This window comes from Papio anubis, chromosome 13 (genome assembly GCF_008728515.1).
Source record: "Papio anubis isolate 15944 chromosome 13, Panubis1.0, whole genome shotgun sequence".
Lineage (NCBI taxonomy): Eukaryota > Metazoa > Chordata > Mammalia > Primates > Cercopithecidae > Papio > Papio anubis.
In genome coordinates this window covers 41351393-41376688 of record NC_044988.1, presented here as the reverse complement: position 1 = coordinate 41376688, position 25296 = coordinate 41351393, and the positions used below count along the sequence as shown (strand labels likewise).

The following is a 25296-nucleotide window of genomic DNA, read 5'->3' as shown; positions in this document are numbered from 1 at the left end:
AAAGGTACATCTTTATAAGTTACTATTAAGTTGGAAGTTCTGATGGGCTGGGCAATCCAATATGACCTGGACACATATCTTGGAGTAGGTACTAACCTTGTTACCTGGCGTGTGCCTTTACATTCTCTGTAAGATAACACTTCCTCACTAATCCAGGAATGGTTCTTATCTATCTGTATATCAATACATACTATATTCTTAATCTATGTACATCATACTCCAGAGATAGAAGTTATTCTCCTTGTCTTCTGCATATTTTCTGACTGACGTTGCTTTGCACAGAAGATATTTGTTTCTCCATTTTGTTAGGATGGGTAGCACATTATAAGTTTCTTCTCTGAGAATAGATAGCTCATCCAGCCTGGGTGCATCCACTTAGATTTACATAATATTTCAGTCATACTCTACTTCTTGTCATCATTGGGCCCATAATCATCATTCTCACCTCTTCTTAGGTTAGCCAAAATTTATTATTTATTTCTCTCTCTTTTATACACATGAAAACAGGTTCTCTCTCTCTCTCTCTCTGTCTCTGTCTCTCTCTCTCTCTCTCACTCACATACACACACACAGAGACTCTGGTTAATGGGGAAAAACCAAACAAAATTGTGATTATGTTCTAGAACTTAAAATTTTTTTATCTGATTTTAAGTTATATAAACTCACTAAGACCTAATTACCTAATATTTAAATCAGAATATTGAAATATCTTTATTTTACTGAATTCTGTGAGACAAGCATCTTAAAAGGATAAACTTCATAAAGTGTGAGACTTTAAGCAATATAATTTGTATGGTATGGCCATATTTATCTATGAAATATACAATGTAGACAAATAAATATGTGTTGTAAGAATTTTCTTCCTAATTATAAATAAACAGTTTAAACAGTTTTGTAACTTGGACAGTTATTTTGTTTAAAGGGCAAAGCAGAGATACATTGCAATTTATAATTTAGTTCATCCATTTAAGTTTACTTTTGCTGTAGTTCATTAGACAACTGGTAATTTTAGAAGACATTTGGCATATTATGCATCATTATTATGACAGGTGTAGCCGGAAATTTTGTGTGTTTGTTTTTCTTCATCTTTTTCTTCTTAATTGAAACAAGACAATTCTCAAAATTTGTCTGTAACACATTTGATGATATATATTGAGAGGGAAGTTTATTTCACTTCCTCATGTGCCCTTAAGTAGATTTTATTAGAATAACAATAGCATTTTTTATTTTTGCTCTAAAATCTCACTGGAGAATGAGTGAAACATTTAAATTATTTACACTGAGAAATATAAATCAGTCTTTAAGTTGTTGACCACATATTACAATAAGGTGGAGTTGATGTATTCAAAACCGTGTTTCACATTTCTCTTCACTCTTCCTCTAGTATCTCTTTACTTATTATTCCTCTCACTTTCTTGCACTTCCTCTCCTTGCTGTCTCTCTCTTTTGCCCCTATAGTATGAAACAAGACCTTCATTAAGTCTCTTACTATGCAGGTGAGACTTTCCCTCAGGAGCTCTTTCCTAACCAGGGTTTACCTCCTGTCATTCAACATTCTCCATTCCACAACTTTTAATAACAAAACTTATATACATATCAAATGTTCAATTAGTTCCAAAGTCAAACTGTGTGTATATGAGGGAGGGGGAAGTATATGGTCAACCTAAAATTCAAACTGTATGCTAGCCTAGTTGCTAATTGGCAAAAAAAAAAAAAAAAAAAATCCAACCACAAGGAGAGACAAAAGCTCTTTCCTTACCAATAGAATTACTGATCAGAAAGTTCATGGGTTGTAAGGCATTAAAGAATTTTCTCAGAAAACTTCATTTTCTTTTCTTCTTAGCTATTACTATTTTTATAAAGCACTGATAATGTATCCTAATTTTCTATCTCTTGAAATGGATGACTCATGCTTTGCTTTTTTTGGTGAATATCACTTCTGTTAGTGTTGTTTATTTTGTCACATAAAGTGACACCTATCTAGTTCACAGAAAACTTTTTTTACACTGAGTTTATTTAAAAGAGAAGATATGAGAACGTGAGAAATCCCAATTAAATCTGAATTCATAGAAAAGGTTCTTTGAATTTTATTTTTAAAATGTCATATAAATTAATGATTTTCATACTAAAAAGTAATAAGCAGCCAACTTCACCTAGTACTTATAGCAAAAAGCTCCACAGATGTTCACTCATTTAACCTTAAAAGTAATCTGTAGAAGTAAATACTACTTTTGCCCCCATTTTACACATGAGAAAACTAAGACGCAAACAGGTTTAATGACTTGCTCAAGGTGACACATTCAGAAAAGAGCGAAGTCAGATTCAAAACTAGCACGAATGCAATTTCTAAATGTTTTCTATTCAGAGACAGGAGAAAAACTTTTAGCACAAACAAAATTTGACACATAAAACTAATATAAAAACTCTTTCAGAATAGAAGATAAATTATATTAATAATATACTTGTAGTATCTAGTTGAAGAAATAATTTTCTTTTTTTTTTTTTTTTTTTTCGAGATGGAGTCTGGCTCTGTCCCCCAGGCTGGAGTGCAGTGGCGTGATCCCGGCTCACTGCAAGCTCCGCCTCCCGGGATCAGCCATTCCCCTGCCTCAGCCTCCTGAGTAGCTGGGACTACAGGCACCTGCCACCGCGCCCGGCTAATTTTTTGTATTTTTAGTAGAGACGGGGTTTCACCGTGGTCTCGATCTCCTGACCTTGTGCTGGGACCTCCCAAAGTGCTGGGATTACAGGCGTGAGCCACCGCGCCCGGAATTTTGTTTTTCTTATAACGTACTTAAGGTGAAATAATCTTGAAACCAGAAAATCAATTTCCTCAAACAATAGAGCCAGTGGCAAGGGATAATGACTGGAAATATAATTATTAACGAACCAAATCATTGTCCTCACAGCACTCAGATTCTAGAGAAAAGGAACAAAAATAAGGTAATTCCTTATCCACTTCAGACATTTTCATACAATGTTAAATATTTTAGAGACAAGTAAAACAGTGAAATGGATAAAAAATAATTAGCATTGTTAAAGGATTTGAGGATTCTAATTTAGTCATACCAGTTGAGTAAGACTTTCAAGAGTACATTTGAGGTGCAATTTGAATGATGACGAGGAACAAATCAAGAAATGATCTGCAGAATAGAGGGAACAGCATGTACAAGTTTCCTGGGAAAGTAAGAAGCACAAGGCCAGTGTGCAGTGAGTATAGTGAACTGGGGTGAGAGTAGCTGGAAATGAGGTTGGAGAAGTAACTTGCTGCAAGATCACATAACACCTTGTAGAATGCAAGATGCTTGGGTTTATCCTAATTTGAATGTGAAGTCAGAGAAAAATAGCAAATAGGATTATATTATTTGAGCGGTGTTTTAAACATATATCATTGGCTAAGTGTAGAGTCTACACTTGGGTACAAACAAGTATATATAAAGTATATATAAATAATAAATATATGTATAAAATAAATATAAATAAGGTATACATAAAAGGTAGAAACAAGTAGAAAATTTTGGAATATATTTTAAGAAACCAAACAAGAATGTGGATCTATGGAAATGGTGAGAATTAGTAAGCTTAGGGATTTTAATTTCATCTGGTGTCATGAGGTCTTTCGAATGAATTTAATATAAGTAGAAGGGAAAGACAGGAAGCAATGATAACAAGTTTTGTGGTTGGACAAAATGATGAAATAGTGAGCCCATTAAATAAAGAAAAATACAGGAGAGGTGCAAGGTGCATGTGTTTGCTGTTGTTATTGTTTTTCTGTTTGTTTTATTTTGAGAATGATAGAATAAATCACTATTTTGAAAATTTTAGTGTAAGATACTTATTAGATATCCAAGTGGAAAATGAAGTTGAATACACAATTAGACATATGGAACAGAAAGATGTCAGACCAGGAGTCATCAACCGCATGGAGACAGTATTTAAGAATGAGATTACCTGGGGAAAGAGCATAGATAGGAATGAAATGAGGACTAAGAGCTGAGTTCTGAGGCATGCTAACATTTGAAGTTCAGATAGAGGGGAAAGATCCTGCATTCTCCCTCCCCCTGTTTTTCTGCAGAAATACAGTGCAACTTATTTTCAATCTTGATGTCTGAGTATTCATATTTTTTCTAACATGTATTACACTGTTGTTATAAATTAAATTGTGACCCTCTGCCAAAAATATACATGAAAACCTGAACCCCTGGTTTCTTAGAATGTGACCTTTTTTGGAAACGAATTTGTTACAAGTGTAATTAGTTAAGTAAAAATGATGTCACACTAGAGGAGAGTGGGCCTTTAATTGGAGTTAATGCTGCCACAAGCCAAGGAACACTAAGGATTGGTGGCCGCCACCAGAAGCTAGAAAGAGGCAAGGAAGGATTCTTCCTTAAAGGTTTCAGAGGAATCATTGTGCCCAGACCAAATTGAGAGTCAGGATGCTTAATGTTGAGGACCAATAATAAGACGCAGATGAACTGGGGAAGAAGAGAGTTTATTTCCATAACCAGATACAGGGAGAAGGCCAGGAAAATATCACCAGACCAACTCAAAATTACAAAGTTTTTCAGAGCTTATATACCTTCTAAGCCGTATGTCTGTCTGTGTGTAAGTGTGCATTCATCTCCAGACATAAGTGATTAACTTCGTCCAATCTATAACTCAAGTCTGAGTCTTGAAGGTCTTCCTCTGGAGACTCAGTAAATTTACTTAATTTAAATGGGTACAGGTGCCCATTTACTTACTTTAAATGGGTATCTTGTCTTCTGCTAAATCATGGAGGTTTGGGAAGTTCCTTTAGACCTCCAATAAAACTTGTTCATGGAAGTCTGGGGAATTTCTTTAGACACCCATTAAAACTTGTTTAATCCTAAATGGGTCCTGTTAAGAATTCCTTCATTATCTTGTCATGCTTCAAGACCCAGGAAAGGCCTAGGCAAAGCTTAACCACCCAGTCAGTGCTAAAACAGTTGTCATGGAGGCCTGCTGTTCAGCTGTTAGTGAGATCTAGTCTGCCACAAGCCCCACTGTCAATTTGAGCATGATTTCCATATGCTTGTATATTTGTTTATTATGAGAATTGTAGGGAGATTGGGTGTCTTAGTCTTTCTGGTTACTTCCTGCTGAGAGGAGGTCGTTGTTATGGGACACTGAAGGCAGCATTGGAGTGGAAGTGGTGGATTTGTTCCCAGTAGTATGCTCTGTTGCAGGGTCTTAGAGGCAGTGTCTTCTGAAACATAATAGTATGAGCTCTATGAATGTTTTGGAACAATATGCAACAGCAATACATTCTGCAACATAACATTATGCCCATGCCTACAAGGATGGTCACCAGGATGGTCCTCCACTAAACCATGATGTGATCCAGTCATTAAGTGATAACCTGGGACTGGAGGTTGCCTGAATCTGCTGGTGCATATACTTTAATACCAGAGAAATATTCCCAGAATTGTCAGATATATACACGCAACATTTGGTTCTGATGAGGGTGCAGGTTCCCCTCTGGGCTGCTGTTAGAATGTCTAAGGCCATCTGATTTTGCAAGCTAGCTTTCTGCATATGGTACAGTTCAGCATTCATAAAGGACATACTTGGAAGACTCTCATTCAAGGCTCACTGTGTAAAATTAGCTAGTGCCTCTATGTGCCATAAGACAGTTTCTAAGCCTATTGAGGGCAAAAAGATTGCAGCCAGATGATCGTACTGACCTGGTCCATCTGTTAAGCGTAAGTGGGAGATTAGCAGGGTTTTGGATGGTTTTTACCCAGCATCCTTGTGCCCATGGGAGACCTAGAGTGCAGAGTCCCAACCTGTCCAAGGGCAGCCATGGCCATAAATTGGTGACACAAAGCCAATGGGTTCTGTTAGGGACATACCAATTCAGGCCAGGTCATTGGGACCAGTTGGTGGCAAACAAATCTCTTTGTTGAAGCACTATAGCACGTTGTCGCTGTTCATGTGCAACCCATCTCATGACTCAAGTTACGCTAGGCCAGTGATCACGGGAGTGGTTTCATTGCGGCCAGTATAAGGGGGAAACTTGGTTTAAATGTCCATTGGATGCAGTTAGCCAAATACATCTGTCCCAAATTTGAAGAAAGCATTTTTATAACAGACATTTTCTATTATAATAGTCTGGACATATACCTTCAGATTCAGCAAGGAAGTAGCTAAACCTATTACATCATCCCTTGTTTTGTTTACTGAGAATGGCTTTTTGTGCCCTGGGTCTTCTGAAGTTTTGTTTATGGGCCACTCTGAGACATTCACCTTGGTTACTCCTGTCATTTGTGACCCAGTCCAAGGTCTTAGATTTCCCAGAAAAGTTTGCAGGTAAATCCAGTCCTTCCCTTGGATGGGCAACACCCACCAAGGCAACCTCGTGGTGTTAGAAAGGGGTAATAGGTCACAGACCCAGCAGGAGCTTTGTTGCAGGTTATCTACATAATCCTGTGCCCAGTATAAGAAAAACTTAGAGGTGAGAGCAGAAACAATGAGAAGCATGACGAGGAAAAGGATTATAAGAGAAAGTCTTATCTTTTCCTGAATAGAAACTTCAGGTCTTCTAGGGGTTCCACCTCCCATCTCTTGGCAGGGACTTCTCTGCCACAGGGCTCTTGGCTGGCAAGATTATTTTCACTCGCATGCGATGGACCCAGGGCTTGATGCCTGCCGATTACAGTGCCGTGTCCATGGTCAGTAGCACATCCTAGGGTCCTTCCATTTCTCCTGTAGTTGCTGGGCAGAACCGGCTTCCTTCTAGTCCTTTAGCAGCACTTGATCCCCAGGTTGCACCAGGTGGCAGGCTTCTACAGAATTCACAGCATTCCTGTTGGAAGCAAACTTATGCAAAACGTTAAGAGTTTGCCCTAAGTGAGCAACATAATTCTTAACAGCTGACTGCCTATGCAGAGGCACTTCAGTAACCTGAGACAGATTAGCTGCAAAGGGTCTCTCAAAGACAATTTCGTAGGGGCTTATTTTAATCCTGCTTCTGGGGGTTATTCTTACCCAGAGCAGTGCAATACTAAGTACCTGAATCCGTTTCAATTGAGTCTCTTGACACAACTTGGCAATGACTTTTTAAAGGTGTGATTCATTCTCTCCGTTTGTCCAGAAGATTGAGGTCTCTATGCTGAGTTTAGTTTCCACTTTATTCCCAATGCTTTATTTACTTGTTGAGTTATCTTAGAGGTGAATGAAGGCCCATTATCGCTTTGAATTACATCAGGGAGCCTGTATTGTGGTATTATTCTTTCTTTTTAGCAAAACTTTAACTACTTTGGTTGCTCATTCTGTGTGGCATGGGTATGTTTCCATCCAGCCAGAAAAAGTGTCCACTAGAACTAGGATGTATTTGTATCCCCCAGGGGCTGGTGGCATCTGTGTAAAGTCTATTTGCCAGTTTTCTAGTGGGTACCTTCCTCTTTCTTGTTGTCCAGGCTGCCCTTGGCTATGATTATTAGGCTCATTCCTGGTGCAAAGATGGCAATGCTCAATTACATCCTCTAAGTGGGCTTTTAGTTCTTTCCCTTTCAAATAAATTCATGCGAAGGCCAGCAAAGCATCTCTCCCCAAAATGCATACTATTGTGAATGTACTTTAGCAGTGGGCAAGCAAGACGCGCTGGTGCCCAAACCAGGCCTGCACTGTTTACTCTTCACCCTTCTTTGTTTAGTTTGAATCCCTTATCTTCTGTGGCTTCCTCATCTTCAGAAGTGTTCTTGGGCTTGAAGGCCATTAAGTCTACTTGGGGAATTAAGGGTGCCTGGATTTCAATGCTGGCACTGGCTAAATTCCTGGTGGTGTGATCTGAAAAAGCATTGCCCTTGCTACTCTGGAATTACTGCATTAATTTCGCATGAGTTCTTTGTCACTTCTAACAATTCTAACACCTTGCTTAGCATATTTAACTTTGGTGTTATCCACCATTCCCTTAGCAGTCCTCTTTCCCTCCAGAGACCTCTGAGTGTGTGAACTATCATGAATGCCTGCCTGAAGTCAGTGGATATGTTGGTGCTTTTACATTGGAACAATTGCAAGACTCTCATGAGGGCAATTAACTCCGCCTTCTGGGCTGAGGTACTGATGACAAAGTTTTGCCTCTGTTACCTCTGAGGGGGTCACCACAGCAACATTTATCTTCCTGTCGGTGACCAGGCTACTCCCATCTACAAACAAGGTCCAGTCTGTGGATGGGAGGCATATGTCCTTTAGGTCTGAGCGGCCGGAAAACACTTGGTCTATGACCTCTAGACAATTATGTAGGGGTTCCTTCAGCTCCTCATTGAGAGATAATAGTGTAGCAGGGTTTAGAGTTCTGGCAGTTTGCAGCTTTACTGTGGGGTCTTCCAAAAGTATGGCTTGATAGTAGCCTCCTTTTTGTTTCAGTAATGCTAACACTTGATGGGGCACATATATTGTGACAGGCTACTCCAAGGTCAGCTTTTCAGCTTCCTTGAGTAGCAGACAAGTGGCAGCGACTGCTCTAAGACAAGGGGGCCAGCCCTTGGCTACTGTGTCAAGCTGCTTTGAAAGGTATGCTATGGGTTGTAATACTTCACCTAACTTTTGTGTCAGGACTCCAAGTGCTAAGCCCAGTCTTTCCTATACATAAATTTAGAAGAGCTTATGAGGATTTGAAAGCCCTAAGGTGGGGTGGAGATTAACTTACACATCAGTTCCTTCAACGAATGTTGGTGTCTTGCTTCCCACTGAAAAGGATCATGGTCAGGTGCCTCTAACAGTTCATATAAGGGCTTACCATTAGTCCCTATTTAGGAATCCAAATCTGACAAAATCTGGCCATACCTAGGAAGTCCATTAGCTGGTTTCTGGTGGTGGACATGGCAATAGAATTCCGCCTTTACAATTGCATTCCACCTCTCCACAGTCAGGGTTCTGCTTCCTTTCTGTAGGGGAAATCCTAAATATTCTACAGTTTGCTTACATACCTTGGCCTTTTTGCTTGAAACCTTAACCTGCAAGCTGCCAGGTGGTTTAAAGTTTTAACAGTATTATCCTGGCACTGTTGCTCAGACGGGCTAGGTTCGATAGTTCCACAGATGAAATGCGTGCCTTGCCTTGTCTGAGAGGGAGAGACGAGTTTTGCTGCCCCCCACCCAATGCCCCCCGTGCTCTGGGGGTGCTGTTTCCCCATACGCTGGGGGTGGTGATTCTCCCCTTTCCTGGCTACGTGGTGGAGCATTAGCCCCCGCCAGGTTACGTGGAGTGTTATATCCCACTGGATTGGGTGGGGCTTTAGCTCCCAACTCAACTGGGTTGAGTACATTTATTAATTGTTGGCTCTCTGAGTCTATCTTCGTCTCTCTAGGAATTGGGGCAAACCTTGATTGCACACTGCACCATCAGCTTCTCTCGTTTCTCTTTGACATTCTTATTATGTAATAACATAAATGACTCAACATAGGGTTTTTCTTCCCATCTTCTCGAACACTTAACAAAATAACTCTAGCTCAAAAATAACGAAATAGTTCAGGGTCCTACAAATTAGCCATCTCCCCTCAGATTCTAAATGTACGTTGGCCAAATCTTGTTAACAATAGTAAACTAATTTCCTTTTAGTCAGGGGAGCATACCCAAACTGTTTCCAATCCAACAAGATCCTTCCCAGTGGTCTCCTAAAGGGAATGGACTCAACAACGCCCTTTTCAAGCTAAGACAGTATCAAAAGAGACAAGACAAATATACAAACAAGTGGAGACAGATTTCAGACAAAAGCAAAGGGGAGTGTACTCAGGCAGAACAGACTCAAAACCAACTCAAAACCCAATATTAACCTAACGCAAAGTAGGTGTATATGCGAGCCCTATTGCTTCCCTAGTGGTATACCTGGTGGTACCAGAAAAATGTCTTAACAAGCCCAGATAGAGAAACAATAGGCTCCCAGCATATTATCTGGTTTTACCCACCCTTCAAGTGCATCCTGATCTCTGTTCTTCCCTAGCAGTGAGAGGACGTGGGATTTTGTGCATGGAATGGTCTTAGGAGGGGTCCCCAGGAAAATCTCAACTGTCAGCTGCTGGGATCTTCCTGAAGACTGTCTCCTCGCAAGCCACTGGCCGCTGAATGCAGCACCAACCTAGCCATCTGCTGCCTGGCTCACCAAATTTGTTCCCAGACCAAATCAAGGTTTGGACTGCTTATTCTCATGGTCCAATAACGAGATGTAGATGATCCAGGAAAGAAGAGAGTTTATTTCTCTAAGTGGGTACACGGAGAAAGCCAGAAAAATATTGCCATACCAACTCAAAATTACGAAGTTTTCCAGAGCTTGTCTACCTTCTCAGCTGTGTGTCTACGTGTAAGTGTGCATTCTTCTAAAGACATAAGTGATTAACTTCTTCTAATCTATAACTAAAGTCTAAGTCTTAAAGACCTTCCTGTGAAGCCTCAGTAAATTTATTTAATCTAAATGAGTCCAGATGCAATGGGTGATCACCACTATCTTGCTTTCTGCTAAATCATGGAGGTTTGGGGAGTTCCTTTAGACCCCCAATAAAACTTGCTCATGGAGGTCTGGGGAATTTCTTCAGAATCCCATTAAAGCTTGTTTAATCCTAAATGGGTCCTGTTAAGAATTTCTTCATTATCTTTCATGCTTCAAGGCTCAGGAAAGTCCTAGGCAAAACCCTTGGTGGGCTTTTATTACACTCCAGCCTTTGTATACGGGCACTGACTCTTTCAGCTTTTAATATTTAACTTAACCACTCAGTGCTGAAACAGTTGTCATGGAGGCCTGCCTGTCCAACTGTTAGTAAGACCTGGCCTACCACAGCCTGGCCCTGCCCACACTTGGACTTTGGACTTGTAGCATCCAAAACCATGACAGAATACATTTCTAATGTTTAAGGCAACTTAGTTTGTGGAATCTTATTATGGTAGCACTGAGAACTGTGTATGTTTATATTTTCCATGATGGGAGAGAGAGAGAATAGAAAATAAATTGGCATGGGCATATACAGTGACAATCCACTAAGGTCACAGATAAGTATAAGCAGTATAGTTAGAATATCCCTATATAATTGTACTGGCTTCTAATCTGAATTTAGACTTTTTAAAAAAAATCTTTGTCAGAGAACTAGTATAAAAATAAAAATTCTAGAATCCTAAGATGTGTTTCAAAGCACCTATCAAAGTGGTAGACATTACAGAATTCATTGCTAAGTTTCAGCTGACAAATCTTTATGCAGGGCAAATGAAACAGAACCTCTGTCTTCTTTCTATTACATGTCTCACAAACAGACACAAAGAATAGTCTTGAAATAATAAAATAAACTTGAGGTGCTATTAAGTAAACACAAGGAGTAGTTGTCTCTTTAAATTTAATTTTCTGCTTACAAAAGTACAAAGCCAGTGGCATTATGTTAAGCAACCAACCGCTTTCTTAAACAGACATTTAAAATTCTGGCTGGGCGCGGTGGCTCACGCCTGTAATCCCAGCACTTTGGGAGGCCGAGGCGGGCGGATCACGAAGTCAGGAGATCGAGACCACCCTGGCTAACACGGTGAAACCCCGTCTCTACTAAAAATGCAAAAAAATTAGCCGGGCAAGGCGGCGGGCGCCTGTAGTCCCAACTACTCGGGAGGCTGAGGCAGGAGAATGGCGTGAACCCGGGAGGCGGATCTTGCAGTGAGCCGAGATCGCGCCACTGCACTCCAGCCTGGGCGACTACGCGAGACTCTGCCTCAAAAAAAAAAAAAAAAATCTAAACACTGCAAAATAATTAACTTATTCAGGTGCTAGTGAAGCTATATAGGTAAAACTTGTGACTGATCAAAATAATAATAATTACTACCAAGATGCCTCAAAATGTGTAAGTATGGAATACACATGTATAATTCAATTATTCAATTTTAGTCTTTGAAAAATGCAAAATAGTGGTTGAGTTACCTTTTGATTTTGTAAAAATAAAAACAGGAAATATTTAGAGCAGCATCAATAGAAATATGACCTTACTTTTTATTTTTAATGCACTTCCACATTATCTTGAGCCTCACAGTAAACAGATGACAATTTTTTGTTTATGACAAATGTTTGCCGATTTTATTATAAGCATAAATTACAATTCCATCTAAGCTTTTCGAAAAAAACTTGTAATAAAAATTATTTTTTATAGAAACTCTTTTATTGAAAAGCACACAGTTCATTAGGGTACAGGTGGATACATTTTCAGAAAAGTGAATACACCTATGTGTATTCTATAATACAATATCAAAAAATCTATAGCATACAATAAAAATAAAAATGTACAGTAAAGAGTATTTTTTTTACATTTAGTTCAAGATATAAAATATTTTTATGCTATAAAAATTATATTTTAAAATTATATTTGCTAGTTTTTTGGCAAAATTATGTTTTGAAAATTAATCTTGTGTCCAGAAACTTTGGTAAAATTATTTATTAATTCTAAGAGTTTGTCTGCAGATCCTTTTGGATTTCCTGTAGTATGCATAATTCCTGTACCTTTTTTAAACACTATTTTGGAAATTATTCTCTGAGAATATCTTCAAAGCATTTTCAAATTTATTAATTCATTAAAGTGGATTTAAAGATTGGAGGATCAGACTAGGATTGGACTTAAAAGAAAGAAGGACATTTGCAAGTAGATACATGTTCCAGAACAACAACAAAAAAGACTGTTTATAGGCAGAGAAATGAAAATGGATAGGGAAAAGTTAAAATTATTCTCAGAAAAAAAATTCATATACTTTCAGTTTATCCAAAGCATTTTATTTCAAATGAACAAATTTTCAGAAGCCAAGGGCATGTATTAATAAAACCTATAAAAATGTATTACATATTGATCATATTTGCAAATTATTGTACTTGTTTACAGTCTATATTATGTTTTACATAAATTTCATGGACATATTTATGTAATCTGTTTTCTTTCATCACAAGAATTAACTGAGAATAGAATGCTTATTTTTTGTAGATAGTTATGCCAATATTTTCTCTTTAATAAACTGTATCAATTTCATATAAATAATCTCAGTTCAACTATTGATGAAATCTAGCTTGTATGACATTAGAAATATCAGAGGTCTAAAACACCAAAAGCAACGGCAACAAAAGCCAAAATTGACAAATGGGATCTAATTAAACTAAAGAACTTCTGCACAGCAAAAGAAACTACCATCAGAGTGAACAGGCAACCTACAGAATGGGAGAAAATTTTTGCAATCTACTTATCAGACAAAGGGCTAATATCCAGAACCTACAAAGAACTCAAACAAATTTACAAGAAAAAAACAAACAACCCCATCAAAAAGTGGGCAAAGGATAGGAACAGACATTTCTCAAAAGAGGACATTCATACAGCCAACAGACACATGAAAAAATGCTCATCATCACTGGCCATCAGAGAAATGCAAATCAAAACCACAATGAGATACCATCTCACACCAGTTAGAATGGCGATCATTAAAAAGTCAGGAAACAACAGGTGCTGGAGAGGATGTGGAGAAATAGGAACACTTTTACACTGTTGGTGGGATTGTAAACTAGTTCAACCATTATAGAAAACAGTATGGCGATTCCTCAAGGATCTAGAACTAGAAGTACCATATGACCCAGCCATCCCATTACTGGGTATAGACCCAAAGGATTATAAATCATGCTGCTATAAAGACACATGCACACGTATGTTTATTGCAGCACTATTCACAATAGCAAAGACTTGGAATCAACCCAAATGTCCATCAGTGACAGACTGGATTAAGAAAATGTGGCACATATACACCATGGAATACTATGCAGCCATAAAAAAGGATGAGTTTGTGTCCTTTGTAGGGACATGGATGCAGCTGGAAACCATCATTCTCAGCAAACTATCGCAAGAACAGAAAACCAAACACTGCATGTTCTCACTCATAGGTGGGAACTGAACAATGAGATCACTTGGACTCTGGAAGGGGAACATCACACACTGGGGCCTATCATGGGGAGGGGGAGAGGGGAGGGATTGTATTGGGAGTTATACCTGATGTAAATGACGACTTGATGGGTGCTGACGAGTTGATAGGTGCAGCACACCAACATGGCACAAGTATGCATATATAACAAACCTGCACGTTATGCACATGTACCCTAGAACTTAAAGTATAATAATAATAAAAGAAAGAAATATCAGAGTACTTTAGTACTTTGCATAATTAGTTCTCTGTAAAACAAACATGCAACAGTATAAAAAGGTCCTATTTTCTCTTGAGAACATAAGACCATTTTCAATTAGAGGATTCTTCTCATGGTCAGTGCTTTAGTTTGAATATGGTTTGTTTGTCCTCACCAAGTCTCATGCTGAAATCTGATTCCCAATGTTAGAGGTGGGGGCTGGTGGGAGGTGTTTGGTTCAGGTAGCAGATCTTTCATGAATAGTTTGGGTCCATTTTCACAGCAGTGAGTGAGTTCTGGATGTTAGTTGCTGTGAGAACTAATTATTGAAAAGAACCTGGTACTTCCTTCTCTCTCCTTCTTGCTTCCTCTCTCACCATGTGATCTGCACACACTACTCCCCTTCACCTTCCTTCCTCCAAGAATGGAAGTTCTCTGAAGCCCTCACCAGAAGCAGATGTTGACATCATGCTTCTTGCACAGCCTGCAAAATTGTGAGTCAAATAAACATCTTTTCTTTATAAATGATCCAGCCTCAGGTATTTTTTATAGTAACACAAGTGGAGTAAGACAGTCAGAGATCACTTGAAATTGTTGCTTTTCTGTATTATAATGTGCTATGTAATTCCATAGATTTCATTTTTAGTTGTATTAGTTTCAACTTGATAATAGAATATTTTTCATACATTAGTAGCATGAACAATTATTAGAAGCTTAAATAGCTGATCTTTCAAAGTGCCTCATCATTTGGATGAGGAACTATTATGGTCTTTACTTTATGAGGTTCCTCAGAAATGGTCTGAAATTCCCAGTTGCACATGATGTTAATCAGCTCCATCACACATTTTTTATTAGTTTTTTTCTTTTTGGTGTTTCACTTCCTCCACTCTCTCATTCTACCTTCCTAGGATCACCTCCCAAATAAATGTCCTGTCTTCAAGTCCTGCCTAACACTCTACTTTTGAGAACTCCAAATGAAAATACCTATAATCAGGAGGTATTAAAATGCACCAAATTGTATTTCTCCATCAATTGGAATAATCATATATATATATATATATTTGTATCCTTTGTCTACTTCTACAGTGTTTTAGTGGATTTTCTAATATTAGACAACATATTTCTACAGAATTGTTTCCCTTCCATGTAAAATTAAATTAACTGTACTTTATAATGTATCCAAATTTTTTTATATTCTCATAAGTAAAATGACTTTATTGTAATGTTATAATTAACTTACTAATGTGTTATGATAGTTACAAACTATGTCAAAAATATTTTAGGTGTAGAGAACAAAATATTAACAGGCATTTTCAACACACGTTACTGAGACTTTGGGAGATCAAATAGAAATGTGTTAGATAATGTGCATAACATAATAACTGAATCAGCTTTGCAAATGTTATATGAATATAGATTCTATGATTAACAACAAATAAAATATTTACTTTTGAAAAAAATTTATCTCTGGACATGCACACACAAAAAAATCCTAGAAATTACTAACATGTAAAATTAGATGAATAAATGTTGGACCCAAGTAAAAGCAAAACTCAATTGATATATCATTTAAAAAGTAAGTATAATGAGAACACTAGCTATTTCAATGAATTACAATGGTGTGTGTGTATATATATATGTATATGCGTATATATATATATATACACACACACATATATATGAACACATATAAACCATAATTTATGATTGCATTATTTCTAAACATAGTAGACCTTTTGAAGCAATGAAGGAATAAATAGGAAAAATAAGGCAACTTCATTAATCACATATGCATTTCTGTACCTCACAATAGATGTAATAAAGCACAATTAAAATGATGGGTTTTTTAGAAAATTATAATATTTTGCAACAAAAATGTTGAGATTTTGTAAATGAAATAGTGCTTTCAAATCATAAAGGGAAAAAGAAGCATTCCAATAAAAAATGCATCAACAAACTGCTTAGAATAATACTCATTTTTCTAATAACATGGAAAACTGTTAAAATTCCTTAAATGTTAAAGTTTGAAATCAATAGGCTTTACTTAAAAATTAAAGCAATTATGAAATTATATTTTTGTACTGAGTTAACAAAGATTATCTTTCATCTATTAATTTATAAACATATGTCATTAAATTACTGTTGGGCAGTAGTGATTATAATTTTGCATACAGTTTTGAGCTTCTTTTGTCAATATTAAAATAATAACAACATACATGTTTTTGCCCCAAATTTAATTTTAGGAATTTATTCTATAAAATAAGTGATGAATAAAATGTTATGTATTATTTAAGAGTGAAAATTTGGAAATACATATATTTCTAATAGATTAAATTAGAATAAGTCCACAGGAAGTAATAATATGTGGTTAGTTAAGCCATGTTTTATATGCATTTTGATAATGTGAAGAAATTTTTAAATGGAGAGAGAGACAGAGGGTAGAGATAAATTTTTGGAAAACTCCAGTTTAATGAGACTAGAGTAAGAGACTAGAGACCTAAATCTAAATGCAAACAACGTCTTGGAACATTATGGGTAAATTTAATTTGCTTATACTTTTTAATGATTTTCTAAAATGAATATGTATAACATGTTATACACAAAAAGTCGTCATTTTAAAAGGTGAGATACTGCTAAAGAGATTTTCCTTGTTGAATTTCATTTTGTTTGGTTTCTGGATTACTTTATAATTAAGGTCTTTATTTTATGTCTTCATATATCAACTAAAAAGCACAAAATATTTTGCGAAAAAAAATGCAACCAAAAGACTTTATATCTTAATTACTTATTTAGAATAATCAGGCTGAAACTTCTTCTTTTTAGGAAATAGAGAGAGAGAAAAAATAAAATCCCATGAATATATATTAATGAGATTATTTTTTCCTGACTGAGAACACAGGGTATATTTCATAAGTCTCTTGTGTAAAGAAATTCTTTTTATTCAGGTTGTTTGATTCCTTTTTGTTCTTTCAATCATATAAACAAAATCTTCCCACCAAATAATGCCATTCCTGCCAGTTTACACTAATCAAATGAGTAGCTGATCCGTATGTTACACCACAGGGAGTTTTCTTCTTGGTTCATTTTATTTCTTACAATAGAATTGAGGATTTTGTAAGGCATTTCAATCAGCTATTTGCTTCCTTGGCTCTCATATTAGCTATTGTACATAAAGCATATTTACTGAGGAGTTATAAAGGGCACCCTGCTACATTACTGGAAAAAAAATTAGACATTTTCAAACATTCCCAACAGAGAACAGAAATCAGAGTAGGGATGAGTAAATAATGCTGGGTGCTTAAAAATCAATGTTTTAGAAATGACTTTTGGTTTGAATTTTTACATTCTGACTTTTTCCTAGCAGAAAACCACTTCCTTATTTATCAACTATAAATTGTCATAATGAAATAATCATTTTCATTTCAATATGCAAAGCAGATAAATCACAGAGATGATGTTTAAAATCTGCTGACATTCCATGTCTACAAAATAATTTAGTTAATAATTAGTTAATAATCTTTTTTTTTTTCTTGAGTCAGGATCACTCTGCTGCCCAGGTTGAAGTGCAGTGGCATGCTAGTGCTCACAGCTCACTGAAACCTTAAACTCCTGAGTTCAAGCAATCCTTCCCCCTCAGCCTCCTGAATAGCTGAGACTACAGATACACGTCACCATGACTGCTAATTTTTGAATTTTTATTTTTGGGGAAGCAAGGTCTTGCTATGTTTCCCAGGCTGATCTCAAACTCCTGAACTAAAGTTATCTTCTGGTCTTGGGCTCCCAAATGCTGGTATTACAGGCTTGAGCCACTGGGCCTGGCCCTTACTGACTATTAAAATACTATATATTTTAGTATTTAGTAGTTTATATTGGCCAAAGCCAATAAAACATTTCTGTTTGTCAATTACATGTTTATGTATTCTCCATCACTTTTGGATTTGAAAATCAAATATGGTGAAATAATTTTTGATAAAATCTAAAGAAAATTAATATATTAAAAGCAATGAATATGTTCTTTAATAAGTTCTAAATCTTTTGCTAAATTATGTCATTATAGTAATCAAATATATGACTAAACTGTATTATATAGTAAACTATTTAATCTCTGTGTTTTTAGAAAATTCCAATCATTTGTGTGAAAGAATGTATGAAACTTATTGCTGTGTATATAAAATGTTGTAGAAGTAAGTTTGCACACATTAACAAATATTCTCTTTCTAAATATTCCATTTTGCCTATCAGGAAAAACAATACTTAACTGGGTAATCTTCTCTAAATTTGCTAAAGATACATTACAGCTAAATTTCTGAGCCACAGAAAATAAATGAGCCATGGCCCTTGAATGTATACATTTTGTCTTTATGTTCATTCACTTTCATATCTCACTTCCTCTTTCAAGGCCTATTTCTAGTTTACCTTGTCTTGTTTTATTTTGTTTCCTTAGAAATTTTCAAAAATGCCTTTGAAAATAAGGCCAGATATAATTGAATATCTAAATATTTTATTTTTCTGTACTGATGGGAAAATAGTGTAAACATGTAAAATGATTGCAAAAATATCATTCTACAATATTAAATTTCAGAGTCAAGTTGAGAAAAACATATACCTATTAATCATTTTTCAACTCTTCTTTTATTTATTGAAGAGTCTGGGGACAAATAAAGCTGTGTAGAAAAGTCTGCTTTTTATTTTTTTAATCTTACTCATCCACTAGAAAATCGTAGGCTAGTCAAATAATTCCAGAAATTTGATCAATGATTATCAGCTATATAAATGCAGTTTAGGGAAGAAAAAGAACACTACACCTTGGGGAGTTCTGAATAACCATGGCGAGGACAAGTAAAATATGAATACATGGGAATTAACAGAACTTTACACCAAAACGTGTGCAAATTAAAGTTGAACATCTATTCCACAATCAAAACATATCAGAAGACTATATGTACACTAACTTCTCAGAAGCTAAGTCCTGATACATATCTGGAAAATCAGGTGTGATGTATTAAGCATGGTAACATGAACTCAATTTGTTAGTTTACATACCCCCAGAAGCAGAAACTGGGAAATAATTTGCAGGCAACCAAGTAGTAGATTTGTAAAGTGCAGGGAATATTGATTGGCTTGGAGAAACTGTTACAGAAAAAGGTGGGGGTACAGCCAACAAACGCAGGGAGTGAATAAAACCTTCACAATCTACGCATCTGACAAAGGACTAATATCCAAAATCTACAACAAACTCAAACAAATAGCCAAGAAAAAAACAAACAATCCCATCAAAAAGTGGGCTAAGGACACTAATGGACAATTCTCAAAAGAAGATATACAAATGGCCAACAAACATACAAAAAGTGCTCTATATCACTAATAATGAGGGCAACGCAAATCAAAACCACAATGTGATACCACCTTACTCCTGCAAGAATGGCCATAACAACAACAAAAAAAAAATTAAAAAAAATAGATGTTGGCATGGATGCGGTGATCAGGGAAGACTTCTACACTGTTGGTGGGAACGTAAACCAGATTTCTTTCTTTCTTTTTTTTTTTTTTTTAATTTTACTTTAAGTTCTGGAATACATATGCAGAACATGCAGGTTTGTGATGTAGGTATACAGGTACCATGGTGGTTTGCTGCACCTATCAACCTGTATGCTTTAGGTATTTTTCCTAATTGAAGAGTTTGCCCCCGACCCCCTGACAGGCCCCAGTGTGTGATGTTTCCCTCCCTGTGTCCATGTGTTCTCATTGTTCAACTCCCACTTATGAGTGAGAATATGCGGTGTTTGGTTTTCTGTTCTATTAGGGACAAAAATATAAAATAATGAAAATTCCAGAAAATGCTATATGAATTTACCATCAAAAATCCCTCATAAAGTAAAAGAACTTTGGAAAGCCTCATTTCACGAAGAGAGTCAGTTGGAAAGTAAGTGCACAGTCACAATAGAAGAAAAAATGAATGAAACAGAAAAATATTTTAAGAAATATGAGTAAAATAATCCCAAGGGAAATTAGAAAATACTTCTGACTGCATGACAATAAAAAACAAATAAATCATAATTTGGGGGACTTAGTTGCATCAAGTTTTACAGGAAAATTAATCACCTTAACACCTTAATAAAAATTTAGAGTTTCAAGTCAATGTTTTAAGCTTCCATAATAAGATACCAAAAAAGAATAAATTAATGAAAAGAATGTAATTAAACTGCAAAAGAAACAACCCCCAAATAACAAATATGAATATTTGAGTGAAAATCAATGAAACTGAAAACACATAAACAATAGAGAAAAGTAAAAAGTCCTTTAAGAAGAATAACACATTCAATAAATTCATAGCTTTACTATCAAAGAAAAAAATGAATATTGTTACAGCCCTTAGATATTAAAAGAAAAACCATAGAATAACATATTAAGAACATCTTTATGACAATACATTTAATAACTGATGAAATGATGTTTTGAAAAATCCAACTTGTAAAAAATAAGGAAAAATTATTTTCTTACATCTCATAAATGAATTAAATTTGTGATTAATTACATTTTAACAGAAAAAGCTCTGGGGCCAGTTGGCTTCACTAGTTATATCTGTCAACCTTACAAAGAAAGAATATTAACTTTGCCAAATCACCTTTATAAAATAGAGAAGAAAGGGTCTTTTTTCCCAAGTCAGTTTTCAAGGCTAGCAAAATAACCTTAATAAAAAATGTTGAAAAGATAGAACAAAATAGAAAATTACAGACCTGTATTTATTATTAAGATAGATGTAAAACTTTTAACAAAGTGTTAACATATGCAGAAATTTATCATGACCAAGTTTGGTTTATCCCAGAAACATAAAGTTATACATTTGAAAGTCAATCCATAATAATAGAACACAATAATAGAAAACAAGATAAAATAACATAATCATCTCAGTTTAAAAACAAAAAAAAAATCAACTTGATAAAATGTAACACCAATTCATTTTAAAATAACTAAAAGTCATAGCAAGCTAGGATATAGAAGAAAAGTTTTCCAGTCTTATAAAAACATTCATAGACAAGTACAGCTTGCATTATGCTACTAGTGAAATACTGAACATTATACCAAAAAGATTGGGAACAAGGAAAGGGTATATATTCTCATCACTTACTGTTTTACTGGAAGTTTTTGGCAGACCTGTAATGCAAAGAAAATAAATACTATTATAATTGCTTAAAGTAAGGAGAAAAATCTATTTGCAGAAGATGTGATTTTTCATTAAAAATTATTGACACTATTAAAAATGACATTAGAAAAATTTAACAAGTTTGCAATATACAAGATCAATAAGAAAAAAATTAATTATATTTCTATATACTAGCCTAACATTATTTAAAAATAAAATTAAAATACCTCTACAGTAAAACTTAAACCTAGCATTGAAAAATTTAAAAAGGGCTAAATAGACAGATTTTCATAGTTTGGGGGTCTCCAAATGTGAAAGATAGCAATTTTCCTCAAATTGACCTTCCCATTCAACACCACTCAAATAAATGCAAGTTGGCTTTTATTTTTGGTAGAAATTAAAAAGTCAATTTTAAAATTTATATGGAAAGGCAAAAGGTGTAGTGCAGCCTAAACAACCTTAAAGAATAACAAAGTTGGAAGATTATTTAGACTTCTTGACTTGAATACTGTCTGTAAAGCTACAGTAACCAAAGCATTATGGTTTTGGTATAAGGACAGAAAAAATGATCAATAGAATACACAGAAAGTTCCAATATATAATGACAGGTATGTTATCAATAAATGTACACAGAATTTCCAGGGTAGTTAAATAGAAACAGAAAAGCTTTTTTAAAGCAAGTATGCTGGATTGTTAGGATATTCATAAAAGAGAGGAAAACCACTCAAATCCTGCTGTATTTCATAAAGAAAAGTTAATTTGAAATGGTTCCTAATCTTTTTTTTTTTTTTTTTGAGACAGAGTCTTGCTCTGTTTCCCAGGCTGGAGTGCAATGGCGTGATCAAAGTTTCCAGAGATTCTCCTGCCTCAGCCTCCTGGGTAGCTGGGATTACAGACACATGCCACCACGCCCGACTAATTTTTCTATTTTTAGTAGAGATGGAGTTTGGTCATGTTGGCCATGCTGGTCTCGAACTCTTGACCTCAGGTGATCTGCCCACCTTGGCCTCCCAAAGTGCTGGGATTACAGGTGTGAGCCACTGTGCCTGTCCGAAATGGTTCCTAGTCTTAAGTACAAAAGTTAACACTATAAACATTTTGAAAAAAAAGCAGAACATCTTTTAAACATGGAATAGGCAATTACTTTTTAGACAGGACATGGAAAACACTAAATGTAAGAAGAAAAAAGATAAATCAGAAATCATTAAAATTAATACTTTGTATTCTTTAATATGAATGACTTAAAAATCAAAAGGCAAGCCATATACTGGAAGAGAATGTTTGTAACACCTATATTTGATAAAAGACCTGTATCCAGAGTATTAATGCTTATAACCCAATAGAAAGTAAAGAAATAATCAGACAAAAAACTTCAAAGATGGATTTACAAAGGAAGATATAAGTGGTGAGCAACTGCATGAAAAAGTGCTCACTACCATTAGTAATGAGGGAAATATCAATTACAATGATAGTGAAATACCATTATATATTCCCCACTACAATGGCTAAAATTAAGACATCTGACAACACGAAATACTTGTGAAGATGTACAGAGCAGAAATTTTATTTATTGCTGATGAGATTTTAATATCATCCTTTCAAAACAACTTGGCAGTTTCTTATAACATTAAATATTTGTTTACCCATCAAAAGGAAAACATGTGTCAAAAAAAGCCCTTGTAAAAAATGTTCATAGCAGCTTATGCATAATGGTCCAAATACGGAAGCAACTCAAATGTCCATCAAGGGGTGAGTAGATAAATAAACTGTGGTTTACTAGCACAGTAAGCTATAAAAATGAACATATTATTAGTATAAAAACATGAATGAAATTCAAAACCAAACATGTTACAAAGCCAGATAGAGAAGTTTATTTACTCTATAATCTATTTATGTAAAATTCTGAAAACAGAAAAATATTTCAGCTATCACTGTGATGGAAATCAGAATTGTGATTGCCTTAATGCTGAAGAATTAACTAGAAAGGGGTATAAAGGAACTTTCTGGGAATCATGGAAATGCTGTATGTCTTGATTGGGTTGTTAGTTTCATGGGATTATACACTTTCAAAGGTCATCAAATTGTACTCAAAATCTGACGATTAATAGTATATAAATTGCTTCAGTTAACATTTTTATAAGCAATTACTATAACATGTTTAGTAAACCTTCCACTTAATGTAATGAGGAGCATGAACTCACACCCCTTTATGTACAAAAAGAAATAAGTAGACTAAACACAGCAATTAAAGGTACTGTTTCTCAGTGTTTTTTTAAAAATCCAGATATATGTGAAGTACAAGACAGTCACCAAAACCAAGAGTCAGAAAGCTGAAAGAAAAAGATATGATACGTAAATAAAAACACAAAAATGGGTGAAGTTATGTTAATAACTGAAAAATAGAATTTCAGACAAAAAGTATTAGTGAAGATTCAGAATCTCCACATATTGATGAAAATGTCAAATTGCCAGGGAGACCAAAAATTCTAAACGTGTATGATTCTAAGTAATCCATCATATAAAGTAAAACATTTACAGGACTGCATTACAATGTGTCAAAAACTCATAATGGAAAAAAACTTAATATACTTCATGTATTTATAGATAAATAATGTAGACAATGAAAACAATAGGACTCATGTGAATAAATTGGACACACCCTGATAATCCGGAAAATCCATCCCCCATCTTAAGATCGTTAACCTTAAGCACATCTGCAAATTATATTTGTTATTTCTTTTAAGTTTTATTTTTTAAATTGCTACTTGATTGTATATATTGATGGTGTTCCATGTGATGTTTTCCTACATGTATACATTGTATGATTAAATCAGGGTAATTAGCAAATTTATCACCCAAATATTTATCATTTCCTTGTTTTGACAACATTCCAAACCCTCTCTTCTAGCTATTATGAACTACTGACATGGTTTGGCTCTGTGTCATCTTGAATTGTACTCTCATAATTGAATTGGGGGTATTATCATACTTGAACTGTACTCCCATCTTGAATTGTACTCCCATAATTGCCACATGTTGTGGGAGGGACCCCATGTGAGATAATTTGAATCTTGGGTGTGGTCCCCCCATACTGTTCTCGTGGTAGTAAGTCTCACGACATCTGATGGTTTTGCGTCTTCCTCATTTTCTCTTGCCACTGCCTTGTAAGAAGTGCCTTTCACTTCCCGCCATGATTCTGAGACTTCCCTAGCCATGTGGAACTGTAAGTCCAATTAAACCTCTTTTTCTTTCCAGTCTTGGATTTGTCTTTATCAGCAATGTGAAAACGGACTAATACAGACATCCTATGGTACAATAGGAAATTGGAACTTATTCTTTCTAACTGTAATTTTACACCCATTGACCAAACTCTCACTTTCCCCATCTCCTTTCTACTCCCCGAAATAAGTCTTTTGTTATTCATTCAATCATTTGTTTATATCAGTATGGGCTCATGCATGTTTATTCTTACTTTGGGTTATAATCCAATACTTCTTTATTTATTTTGTTGCTTAAATGATTTGAACTTGCACAAAAATTTCAAAATGTAATTTCATTTTTTGTTTATGATTAATCCATGTTTGTACAAACATATTTCTAGTCTTTCTATTTTGATCCATTTATCTAAACTTCTGTCCTTTCACCAAGGGCTGGATAGCTTCACATTTTAGTGAAGTGGGGATAGTTATATTACCCACCTCACAAATTGTAAGGATTAAAGGAATTAATATGCAAACAGCTTAAATCAGGGGCTTGGCAGTGACTACATGTTACATGTCAGTTGCTCTTATTAGTTTGTTTATTGAGATATTGGGCCTCAAAGCAGCAGGCTGTCTCTCCATCTCTCATCTAACATCTGGAACTCTCAGACGCTTGTGCATCAATTAAAGGCAAGTAAATAAGTATATAAATTATATATATGTCAAAAATTATTAGAAGAAATATGTTACTAACATTAATGCTTTTTGGGGGCAATTTTTGGCTAGAGGATCCTAGCAATAGTTATCAGAAAACAAGG

The 25296-nt window shown here is 35.4% G+C and overlaps 1 long non-coding RNA gene across 2 annotated transcripts in view; it reads right to left on the bottom strand.

The window, feature by feature from the left end:
• LOC116270016 overlaps positions 1-25296 on the bottom strand; it is a 209810-nt gene that overhangs the window by 95361 nt on the left and 89153 nt on the right. The window contains exons 2-3 of one of the 2 annotated variants that reach the window (XR_004177877.1): positions 21264-21289; positions 566-1452 (exon numbers count right to left, since the gene is read on the bottom strand). This is a non-coding gene — a long non-coding RNA (uncharacterized LOC116270016). Of the gene's footprint in view, positions 1-565; positions 1453-21263; positions 21290-25296 lie in introns of those variants that run through there. The other variant, XR_004177876.1, reaches the window with a different exon arrangement.